Source organism: Propithecus coquereli, unplaced genomic scaffold (genome assembly GCF_000956105.1).
Source record: "Propithecus coquereli isolate 6110/MARCELLA unplaced genomic scaffold, Pcoq_1.0 Scaffold49, whole genome shotgun sequence".
In the NCBI taxonomy this organism is placed as follows: domain Eukaryota; kingdom Metazoa; phylum Chordata; class Mammalia; order Primates; family Indriidae; genus Propithecus; species Propithecus coquereli.
The window spans coordinates 4027150-4039402 of NW_012150729.1; positions in this window are offsets into that span (position 1 = coordinate 4027150).

Consider the following 12253-nt stretch of genomic DNA (forward strand, 5'->3'; position numbering starts at 1 on the left):
TTTTTTTTCCTTAATTGTCACATTTTCCTGTTTCTTTCCATGTCTAGTATTTAAAAAATGTAATGCTGGGGATTGTACGTTGTATATTGTAGGCAGTTTGACTATTGTTGCTATACTGCCTTTTGTTGTATTGCCTTCCTACAGAAGTTGTGATGTTTTGCTCTGGCATATAAATAAATTATGGGAGATTCTCTTCAAACCATCAGTTTTCCTTTTTGTTTTATTTCAGTTTTGTTCTTAGTCCTGAGCTATCACCTTTCCTCTACAATGGGGTCTTTACTCCCAAAGTCTAGCCTTTCTGGGGTCTCAAATGAACGCCCAAGGTATTCAGTGAGGTCTCTTCACTTTGGCTGAGCCAGAATTTCAAGCAGCCTCAGTCTTGTGTGTCCTCTGACAATTACATTCAGGTTTCGTTCGCACAGCATCTGCTCTCTGTTAAGCTGAATGGAGTTCTGTCCTGCTCATGCACAGCCCAGCTCTCATCTAGGACCACAGGAGAACCACCAGCAGGTTTCTGTGCTCATCCTGCACTGCTTTCTTTCCGTTGCTCTGTTCCACAAACTCTGGATGCTTCAGTGAGTTCAAACTCAGATCTTTTACTTGTCAACGTACTAGGACCTCTGTGCTCTTCTTGGGCTCATCTTCCCTGTGCTGTAGTTCAGAAAGTTCTTCTAGGAAGAAAGTGAGAAGTTCTTGGGCCCCAATTTGTATATTTCCTCTCTCTGAAGGCTCATAGTACTGCACTCATTCATATTCAGTGCCTCAAACAGTGGACTCTTATATTTTGTTCAGTTTTGTATTGGGCAGGAGGGTAAATTTGGTACCAATTTCTCCATCATGGTGAGAAGCGAAAGTTTTGGTAATTAAATTTTTTCAAAGATTTTGTTCAAGTTTTCACAAAAATGCCTGCATAAAATACATGCTAAGTCATACTTTTTGAATAAATATTCTCTATTTTTTTTACTTTTTATAGTAGAGAAATAAACCTAAGACAGTTCGGTTTTAATCCTAACAATAGGATGTCTAAAGTCAAGACCCCGGTAAAGAAAACCTACCGGTATACCACATCTCTGAGAAAAAAAAATTCCACAGCTGCTAGGGGCAAAAAGTACCTTCAGCATATGGACTACATATGGGCTCTTGTTGCCATATTGTCAGGGATGCCTGAAGGGATTAAGTTGAGTGATATGGAGCTCACACTTAAATAAATGTTCTAAAGATTCACCAAGGTGCTGGAGAGAGTGATAGGTGAGACTCCCATATTCCCTGAGGAACAAATAAAAAATGAAGATATTCCCAGATTACCTTTGGTAAATTTATGGCTGAGATTCCATCTTCTTGACTGGTTACTATCAATTGTCAGTGGGGATTGTATTTTCTTCCCCAAATTCCTCCATATAAAGAAATAGCTCTACCAACCAGCCAATTCCTTAAAGCAAAATCATGAGTCATTCTTGACTTTTTTCCTTCACCGACTTCCTGCTTCCAAACCACTAGCTCATGCTGCTGGCTATGCCCAAATATATCCTAAATCCATCTATGTTTTCTATGTCTAGTGCCATTTCCCAATATACCATCATGTCTTACGTAGATTAATGCATCATTTCCTACTGATCCTTTGTACTTCCTCTCTTGCCTACTACACCCCTTTTACTACAAAGCAGCCAGAGCAATATTTTTAAAAATTAAATTATGTCATACTCTGATTTAAAGCCTTCTGGCATCTTTGAATTTCCTTTAGAACAAATCGAGCTCTCTACGAGAGCCAATGAACCCCTTGAATCCTGTTTCGCCTACCTCCTTGATTCCTTCTCTCATCACACTTGCCCTCACTCAGCATACATCAGTTATAGTGCACTTCGTTTGTTTGTTTCTTTTATTGTCAAGTACAGTAAACTCATTCTTACTTTGGAGCCTCTTTATTTGCTGCCCCTCTGCCCAAGCAGAGTATTCCAGAATACTCTTCCATCTAATTTAATTTTTTTTTTTTTTTACAAAGCTGATTGTATTAGGTTTTTTATCACTGCCATAACAAATCACCATGGACATAGTGGCTTAAAACAACATGAACTTTTTATCTTACAGTTCTTAGGTCAGAAGTCTGATATAGGTCTCACCTGACTAAAATCAAGGCATTGGCAGGATTATTGAAAAAATTCAGCCGTTTAGCTTAGGGCCTATCTCCTTGCTGGCTGTGAGCTCAGGGAAATTCTCAGTACTGAGGCACTTACTGCATTGCTCAGTTCCTGATCTTTTCTTACATTTTCAAAGTCATGAATAACAGGTTGATTCTTGGTCATGTCTCATCTCTTTGATCCACTCTTAGCTTTCCTCTTCCACTTTTAAGAATTCAGCTGATTATATTAGGCCCATCCAAATATTCAGGATCTCTGTTCTCATAAAGATTACATCCCAGCAAAAGAAGACAATAAATGAGCAAATAAATGATACAATATTTTTCAGATTTAATCACATTTGCAAAGTCCCTTTTGCCATGTATGGTAACATATTTACAGGTTTCAGGGATTAGTCCACAGATATCTTTTGTGGGGGACCATAGTTTTTCCTACTACCTTGGTTCATTCTTAGCAATTGGATTTCTGCAGAAGTGTTACACCTCTAATGAAACCATTTCACCCATATCACCAATCATTCTTTACTACGTTGATGTAGTATGTTTCTTTCCAAGTATACGTAATTCTCTGAAATATGTGGTATCACTGATTTGTATGTGTCATTTATTCATATCGCATCTCACTGGATGTAATGTTTATGAGAGCACAGATGTATTTTGCTTGTTCACTTTCTTATGCCCGGCACTCAAAACAGAACTTGACCTATAGAAGATATCGATAAATCATTTTGAATTGAATGAATGCATGATTTTAATTATCATCATTCAAAATTCCATGATTGCTTTGGTGGAAACAATCTCTTGATATTAACTCTTAACTATTAAATTTACTACTAAATTTATTTTCTTTTTGATTGAAATACATATTTTGTTCCTTCTAGCTTGTACAACTGAGTCTGTATTAATTTATTGACAAGATTTTTGCATTTATTTATTTATTTATTTTTTACTCCTACTACCAAAATGGAACTGGGAAATTTTATGTTTTCATGACAAGTGAGTAGGGTATAATGCCTTTCTTACCAAACCATTTAAAACTTGCTATCCTGGTCATAATTTCCCATTAAGTTTCCAAAATGATTTCAGGTTCTTAGATTTGAAAGTCGCTAAGTCAATGCAAAAATATTATCTTTCACTTCTTTGCCTAGAAGTAGCCTCAAAATTGCTATAATATCTCATGTAAATGTAAAAGTATATCAAATCTGTCTGCAAATAATCAGTCCCTGTTAGGCAGAAAGGTTGACATTATTTCCCTTAATAGTTTGAAAATATGTTCTATCTCAGCATAAGAGTAATTCTTCTTCTTACAGGTTTATATACTTGCTGTGGACTGAACTGTGTCCCCCAAAATTCATATGTTGAAACTCTAAGCCCTGATGTGATGGTATTTGGAGATGGGGCCTTTGGAAGGTCACTAGGTTTAGATGAGGTCATGAGAGTGGGGACCTCATAATGGGACTAGTGCTCTTGTAAGAAGAGACACCAGAGAGCTTGCTCACTCCTCTCTCCGCTATGTGAGGACACAGTGAGAAGGCAGCTACTTACAAGCCAGGAAGCGAGCCCTCTCCAAAAACAGACCATACTGGCACCCTGATGTACACTTCTAGCCTCAAACTGTGAGAAAATAAATTTCTGTTATTTAATCCACCCATCTGTGGTATTTTGTTATGGCAGTCCAAGCAGACTAATACAATCTTTTAATTTTTTATTTAAAAGTATACTCCAAGCCACTTTTTTTTTTTTTTTTTTTTTTTTTGCAAATAAAGAAAACTAGGGCCCATGGAGGTAAGTAACCAGCTCACATTTATGTAGGAAATTACTAGCAAAGTCAGAACTGTAACCCAGGAATGCCAGCTCCCGGTCCAGCATTTTTTCCACCACACTCCACTGCCTCAATTCAAATGGAAACCACATGGTGAGTTACAAAGACTTGCCTATTAATAATTTAAGACAAAAAGCAAAAACAGTCCAGATTTAATTTGTAAAGTGGCAGGTGTAGCGGGAAGGTTACCGAATGGCCTTTGTTCTTAACAAGTAATGACTTTGGCCTTCTAAATGTAACTCATTAAAAGATCAAAACCGAGAAATTTCTAGATTGTAATTACAATCTTAGGACTTGTTAGCAACTTCCATAATGATTACAGGACCAACTCGTCTCATGAATATAATTATCTGGTCTCTGTTCTTCTAATCTGATCTGCAAACACTCATCACTGCAGGTGAGGGCCACAGAGTGGGCTCCGGCAGGGGGCGAATTTGTCCACGTCCAGGCTTGACCAGGTTGTTGCTGAGCCATCACACAGCAGTTCCCACATTCACAAACACACAAACACAGCTGGCTTCACTGTATTCTGACCACCTTCCATGGAATAATCAAGAGAACAAGCATGGTGATGGTAAAATTAGGAATTTACTCAGCTCAGTGTTGAATTAATGTCCACCTGTGGCTTCAGCATATGTGAAGTGTTTTTCATTATTTGTTTTCTTTTAATGGAAATGCATATTAATTTCTGATCTATTATATGTAAGGAAAAAAAGTGTTCTGAGTATTAAGATTTCCTTCTAGGTGGAAAAAACAACTCAGCACTATTGATTACTCTTCTTTTTGAAGTTCTATTCTCCTTTAATTTGTTACACCTGTCCCTAATTATGCTCCCAAGATCCTGCTCTTTCTTGCTTGCCTCTTTTTCTATCTCCTTTTTCTCATTAAAATGTTGTTGGCCCACATGGTGCTGACAGCCTCTACTTGTTCTGTGTGGTTTCCTTGGGCAAGCACAATTAATATAGCTGAGAATAGCACCCATAAATTATTTTTTTCCCAAACTTTCTCTCATCCATCTTCTCCCTCCAGTCTCAGTTTTCATTAGTGGCCTAACCAGCATGCCAATAATCCAAGATAGATATTTTTAAAGCTGCCTCGGACTCCTTGCTATGGGTTGAATTATGTTCCTCCAAAAGATATATTGAAATTCTAACTCCCAGTACCTCAAAATATGACCTTATTTGGAAATAGAGTCTTTGCAGATGTAATCAAATTAAGATGAAGTCATCAGAGTGGGCTCTAATCCAATATGACCGATGTCCTCATAAGAAGAGGGAAATTTAGGCAGAGACACAGGGAAAATGCTGTGTAATGTCAGAGACAGAGACAGCAGAGATGCAGCTTCAAGACAAGGAATGCCAGGAATTGATGCCACCCCCAGAAGCTGGGAAGAGGCAAAGAAGGCTTCTATCCAGTCTCATAGGAGAGAGAGAGGACGGCTCTGCTGACTCCTTGATCTCAGGCTTGTACACGCCAAAACTATCAGAGAATAAACTTCTATTGTTTTAAGGCAACGAGTTTGTGGACTTTTGTTACAGCAGGCCTAGGAAACAAATACACTCTCCCATCCCACAGCTTCTCCCGCCTACATTTAATTGATCATCAAATCTTATGAAGCATGCATTTATTTCACTGTAAAACACATCAGGAAGGACTTTCCTGATGCTCCTATTAATTACAAACTAATTTTTAAGCCATTAGATTTATTATCTACCACATAATGGCAAAATAAGCATTTTATAAATAATCAAAGTGAAAAGGGAGAAATTGGAGATATTTCACAGTAGTAAAACTCTTTATTATTTATAAATATCCCTCTCCCATTTTTACCAATGTTTAAGTACATATAGAGGAGCAATCGTATCATGGTAATATTTTGAAACTATTTCTCAAATCATTCACGTTGGTTGGGTTAGGTATTTAATAGTCCACAGGCAGTAAGCAGATATTACTAATTTCTTGAAAACCCTTTCAGAGCCTAAATTGCAGACTTTTAGTTGTGAGTGAAAGACCTTAAGTGGTAAAGGAAGTGCATATACTTTACATATCTTAATCCTGCTGTTTGAAAAGCTTAATAATATAATAAAATAGGCTCCTCATGGAAGTATATAAATAAATATTAATAGCTCTGGATAAACGAGAAAGATGAAGACTCAAAGCTTGCTTCCAGTCTGTTGGTAGTAAATGACATCGAAATATGAAGTTGTTTGACAAAAAATGTCAAGCAAACCTGGAAATGCTGCCGCAATTCCCACTTCAGGTTTTAGGCAATGCCTTAGCTGACTTTCGTCCAGAGACAGCTTTAAGATAATGCAATTATTTTTATGGTCAAATTTGAGATGTTGCTTGAAATCATCTAAATCAGGAATGTTTATTCTAATGACTAGTTCAAGTTAGTTGCAATGAATGCATCATTTATGTATCCAAAAAATATATTATCTACTTATAGATTCCAGAAAGAAAATAAAATTGTAAACAAGACATATGAGGTTCCTCCTCTCCTGGAAATTATATTTTGAGGGGGATACAAGTTAAAGGACATACATTAGGTAGGAAAGGGTGGGTAGGAGAACAAAAAGGCGATGTTATGAGGGCTTAAACTTCAATGAATGGCTCGTGTGGGTCTTTGGGATTCAGGAACTAGAATCCGGGGGCTGTATTCCAGATGATGTAGGAGGGAAGCTGATAGGGAAGAGAACATCCTGGAGGTAAATTTAGCTCTTTCAAAATTATACCCAAGGTCTGACTTTGCCTTTCTCCTTCTGGTAGGATAATTGTGATACTAATGTAAACGATTTATTAAACATAACACGTGATCCCTATCCAGAAGAGTTTTATCTAAAAAAATTAAAAAACAAAAAACATCAAACTTGATAATATGACTTTTTCTTAAAAGCCAGATTTGAAGAATAATACATTTTGATTAGTTGGCCTACTGCCCTTCTTTCTTTCTTGTATTCGCAGACTCAGTTTAGCATTCAAATACAGGATCCAAAAAGTCTTAGAAATCATAGTAATGGATAAATATATGACACTGCAAATGAAAAGGTGTCACTGCCAGGCCACCATCAGCTGGTCCTGTGTTTTCACTGGTTTTTCTAGCAGTGATGATGTACTGCACAGCTGCATCCTTCCCCTCCTTCCAGGTTTTTGGAGATTGGTTCAGGTCAGTGGAGTTAGGGGCTGGCCAGGGAGCAGCCAGCCTAGTTAACCCTCAACCTATTTAAGGAATGGCAATTTGTTGACTATGTTTCTCACATGCAACACAACCTGGTTGTTTCATCAGAAACAGGAGGCTGAAACCAATGGATTTTGTATCCACAAAGGAAATATACTTTGTTTTACCTGCCTCAGCAATTAGAACATGGAATTCCAGTCCCACTTTACAGTTTTTAAGCCAATCTGCCAGTTATACCTCAAGGGTCTCTGTTAGAGGCTGTGCCTATTTACATAACGCTTGCTTGCTAAGCTGGGAGAACTTTTGAATTAAACATAGATAAAACTCAGCAAAATAGAACCAAGAAATGTGCAATTCCAGTTACAGTGAACAACCCTGGGCTGGAAACTGAAGAAAGAAAACAGAAGTAACCAAAGTTATATTAATAAGTGGCTGTGAATATTTTGTTTTTCTATTCATTTTGCCTATCATTGGGCTTATTTCTCTAATGAAGTCAATGCAGTAAAATAACACTTTGAATTTGCAGCACAGTGTTTACAAAATTAGGCTCTCAAATTGACACCAATTAAAGCTTCCACAAAAGTAAGTTGATAATTCAGCAACTTTTCCCCAATATCTATGCTGAATGCCACAATTCAAATATGTTCAGGTATTTATCATCATGCATTTATGTCTGACCCAGATTTCCTGCTGTTTCCTGTCACTTTCCATGGTTCCTTGGCTTGAATTGATAAAGACAAGTACAGAATAGAGACAGCTTTCTGCTCCCCTTCCCCCGTCTTCTCTAATACTCATTTAGAAATGAACATTACTTAAAAAAAAATACGCAAGCATGGTCTGAAAATTTGAAATTATTCCACAAATCCTCTGACATCTTGCACTCTTTGTTACAGAATTGCTTTTCATAGTTATGGAGTTAACGGGAATATTTAATTCTGTCATATGCCTTCTAAACTCAAAACCTGCTTGACTTGTTATTAAAATCCCTCTTGGAAAATTTTTCCCTTTCTCTTTTCAAAAGTGATGTTGATGGAGAGCAATTCTTCCCAAGCAGATTTGGAGGGAAAAGTATGGGAAACCTATAAATTTCAAGGTCTGAAAAATGTAAATCTCCCAGGGACAAGGGCCTTATGATATCTTTAAGATATCCCAGGGGGAACTGAAGGCCTCCTCACCTAAATCCTGCTTCCTGTTCCTGGATGCTTCTTTTGGCTCCCCCTGGATGCCCTGGAATGGCTCTGTGATCTCTTTGCAGTTCTCTAACCCCAGTGGTGCCTCCCAGCCAATGCCCACATGTGACAACATGGCAGACCTGGTTCTTCCCTCATCTCTGTGTCTGCTAATTAGCTCTGTGAGAGTTTGAAAGACAGGTCTGACTACAACATTGCATATCCCATATGCTTTTTCTTTTTTCATATTGATTACATCTTAAGATTATGATATTATTTAAGCACTTAAAGACGCAAAAGACATTCTGGAAAAAAATGTGAGAACGACAAACATTTATTCTAAAAATCTTAAAACTGATCTAAAATAAGACAAATTGTGTTATAACATGAAAGTAGTAAATTAAAAAAGCCATATGCACGTTTTTTATTCTGGTAGGGCTTATATCACACACTGGAGCACAAGATCAGGCCTAATCAACTTTCATAAATTCCAGGCAGCCAATTAAAATACCCAAGATTCAACACAAAAGAATCAATATATTCATATATGTAAATTCAACAAATGTGTACCTTAAAAACAAATATAAAATACATTTTGGGAAACTGAATATTATTGTAATATACCTGAGAAATTTGCTATTCAAATTATTCTTAAGGTGACTATTTCCATAAAAATAATAATCACTTTTTAAAATATGAATTACAATTTTAATCTATTAAAATTGTGCATAAGCCAGCACATCTGTAAGTAAAAAACAAATCTATTTTGAAATAAATCTTTGTCAACATCAAAACTTTTCACAGTTATCATGGGTGCTACTAAATAAACAAGATTTATTTTTAAGTTATTTTTTTTTACTATCTACAAACATTAGTTAAAAAAAAATGTGCTTGATTAGAATTGATTGCCTAAAGATAAATCACCAGGCATGCATTTCTCCCAGACCTCCCCATTTTTTTTTCTTTCTGGAAATAGTTATTCGTAGAGAGCAAGTTGTCTTTATTTTAAATTGAAGATGAGGAAATTAATCTTTTCCAAACTTAAAAACACTTGTTCATGTCTTTGCAGTGTACGATTTCTAATAAGGTATGTCTGACCCAAGCCAGTTTATAGATGACAAAAAAGACATTTCACAATCATGTTTCTTGTTCTTTAAACTCAATATGAAGATATAGGTGATCTACAGTTTCTCTGCCTTGTAGGTTCATTTTCATACTTTTGTCTTTTATTCTTAGAAACAGGATTTTAAAAATGATTTCCACAAGTATTTCTATAAGTGTAGGCAGATGCCCAGTTCTAATCTGTGTTATACCATACTGGTTATTTTCTTTCACAGAACACTGAGACTTGGTTCTCATTTAAATTTTAAATAAGAATCTTTCCTTTAAATGCAAGTGCATATTGTATATTGAAAATAGTACAAATAAGCTAATTTTAAAAAATACTTTATGTGAGAGGAAGAGACTCAAGATAGAAACTTCTATCTCTGCCTAGAAGAGACTCAAAAATTGCTACTAGTAATATTTTTATGGTATATACTACACATTCATATATAGGATATCTATTATAATGCCTATTAACTTATCATTTCTTAGAGTCATAGTGTTTCAGAACTGAAGAAAGACCTTAGAGACAGCTTTTATAACTCTCTGCATACTCCGGATGAAACAGCAAAAGCCTAGGAAAGAGCAAATTTTTGCCAGTACTTGAAAACAAAACTCCTGACTCTAGTCAACTAACTTCAAAATCTTGCCAGTACATGAACACAGAACTACTAACTCTAGTCAATTAACTTTTCAAGACAGCACATATTTGTCAGCAAGAATAAAACAAACAACACCATTAAAAAGTGAGCAAAAGACATGAACAGAAGTTTTTCAAAAGAACATAGACAAATGGCCAAAAACCATATGACGAAATGGTCAACATCACTAATCATCAGGGAAATGCAAATTAAAACCACAATGAGATACCACCTTACTCTATTCAGAATGACCATTACTAAAAAGTCAAAAAACAAAGGATGCTGGCATGGATGTAGAGAGAAAGGAAACCTATACACCATTAGTGGGACTGTAAATTAGTACAACCTCTGTGGAAAACAGCACAGAGATTCCTCAAAGAAATAAATGTAGACTTACCATTTGACCCAACAATCCCACTACTGGGTATCTACTCAAAGGAAAAGAAGTCGTTTAATCAAAAAGATACCTGAACTCGAATGTTTATTGTAGCACAATTCACAGTTGTAAAGACGTGGAATCAGCCTAAGTGGCCATCAACTCATGAGTAGATTACAAAAATATGGTATATGTATATGTATATGTATATGTATATGTATATGTATATGTATATCAGCCATAATAAGGAATGAAATCATGTCTTCCTCAGCAACTTGGATGGAAGTTGCTTCACTCATTATCCTGAGTGAATTATTTCAGGAATAGAAAAACAAACACCACATATACTCTCTAATAATTGGGAGCTAATCGATGGGCACACACAGGCACAGAGAGATGTAAAGGTCATAGGAAAGCAAGAAGTGGGGAGCGGGAGGAGGAGAGGTATAAAAACATACCTATCCGGTAGAATGAACACTATTTGGGGATGGGTACACTAAAAGCATTACAAAAGGTATCCATGTAACAAAAACATTTGTACCCCCTTAATATTTTGAAATAAAATTTTAAAAAAGACAGTATATATTTGTGCCATATGAGAATAGTTGGTGTTGGGACTGGCATTCATTAAACATGAGTCCCACATCAGTGACTAAACAAGGCACATGATATATATTACCATTTATCTTTTATCAAATGAGTTGTTTATCTTATCTAAGCGTCTGTGCACACTTCAGGATAACAAATATTAGTAACTATCAACTTTCATTTTTTAAAAAAAGCAAATGAAAACATGTATGAAGTATTCTTTCTGTAACCTTTCTTACATCCATCTACCTCTTCCACTTTCACTGTTTAAATTAAATGTAGGCTATTCATATCATACTTGGATTATCTCAATGGTCTCTTTAATGAAATTCCTGTGTACAGTATCTCTTCATTTCAAGTTATCCTACACAACACAATGAGGTATTATTAACCAGGTTCTCAGGACTTTCCTTGTATCAACACTTTCCCTTGGTGTAAATAAATACTTCCCATTGCTTTCAGAATCAAGTAAAAATTCCTAAGTCTGGAATTCAAAGTTCTCAAAGTTTATACCTAATATGAGCTCTGTTTATAACTGCATTTCCTACTGTTCTTCAATTTGTATATCATTATAGTCTGTCTGATCTATTCAATATCTCTTAAATATCCCCTTGCTCATTTATTCATCCCTAGGATTCAATTCCCACATCTGAAACACATTTTCTCCTCTTCACTGATCTAAATTCCATCCACTTTCAAAGTTTTTCTCAATGCTCATGGCTCCTTGGATCTCTCTTGCATTCTGCCAATCAACAATTACTTTAATCCCTTCTGAGTTCCCATTTTCACATATGCCTCTCCAACATAACATTATATCAAAATTACCTGTAATGCTTGTAAAATGCACATTTCCAGGCTCCATTCTAAATATTCTGATTCAGTAAATCAGAAGTGAGTCTGCAGAATTTGCATTTTTAACAAGAACCACAGGTGGTGCACAAGTGGATCTGTGATTGCACTTTTAGAAACACCACATAGCAGTTATTATTTGGTTTATTTACTTGAATCTTAATCCCACACAAATTTGCAGTTTGCATATTTCCTATTTACCTTTTTTTTTTGTTCCTTTTTTTTTATTTTATTTCAGCAAATTATGGGTGTACAGATGTTTAGGTTACGTGTGTTGCCCTTGGTTCCCCCTCCACCGAAGTCCGTGTTTCAAATATGTCCATCCTTCGGGTCATACAAATACCCCTCCCCTCCTCCCCCCTCCTCCCGCCACCCTCCCCCTTCCCCAGCAT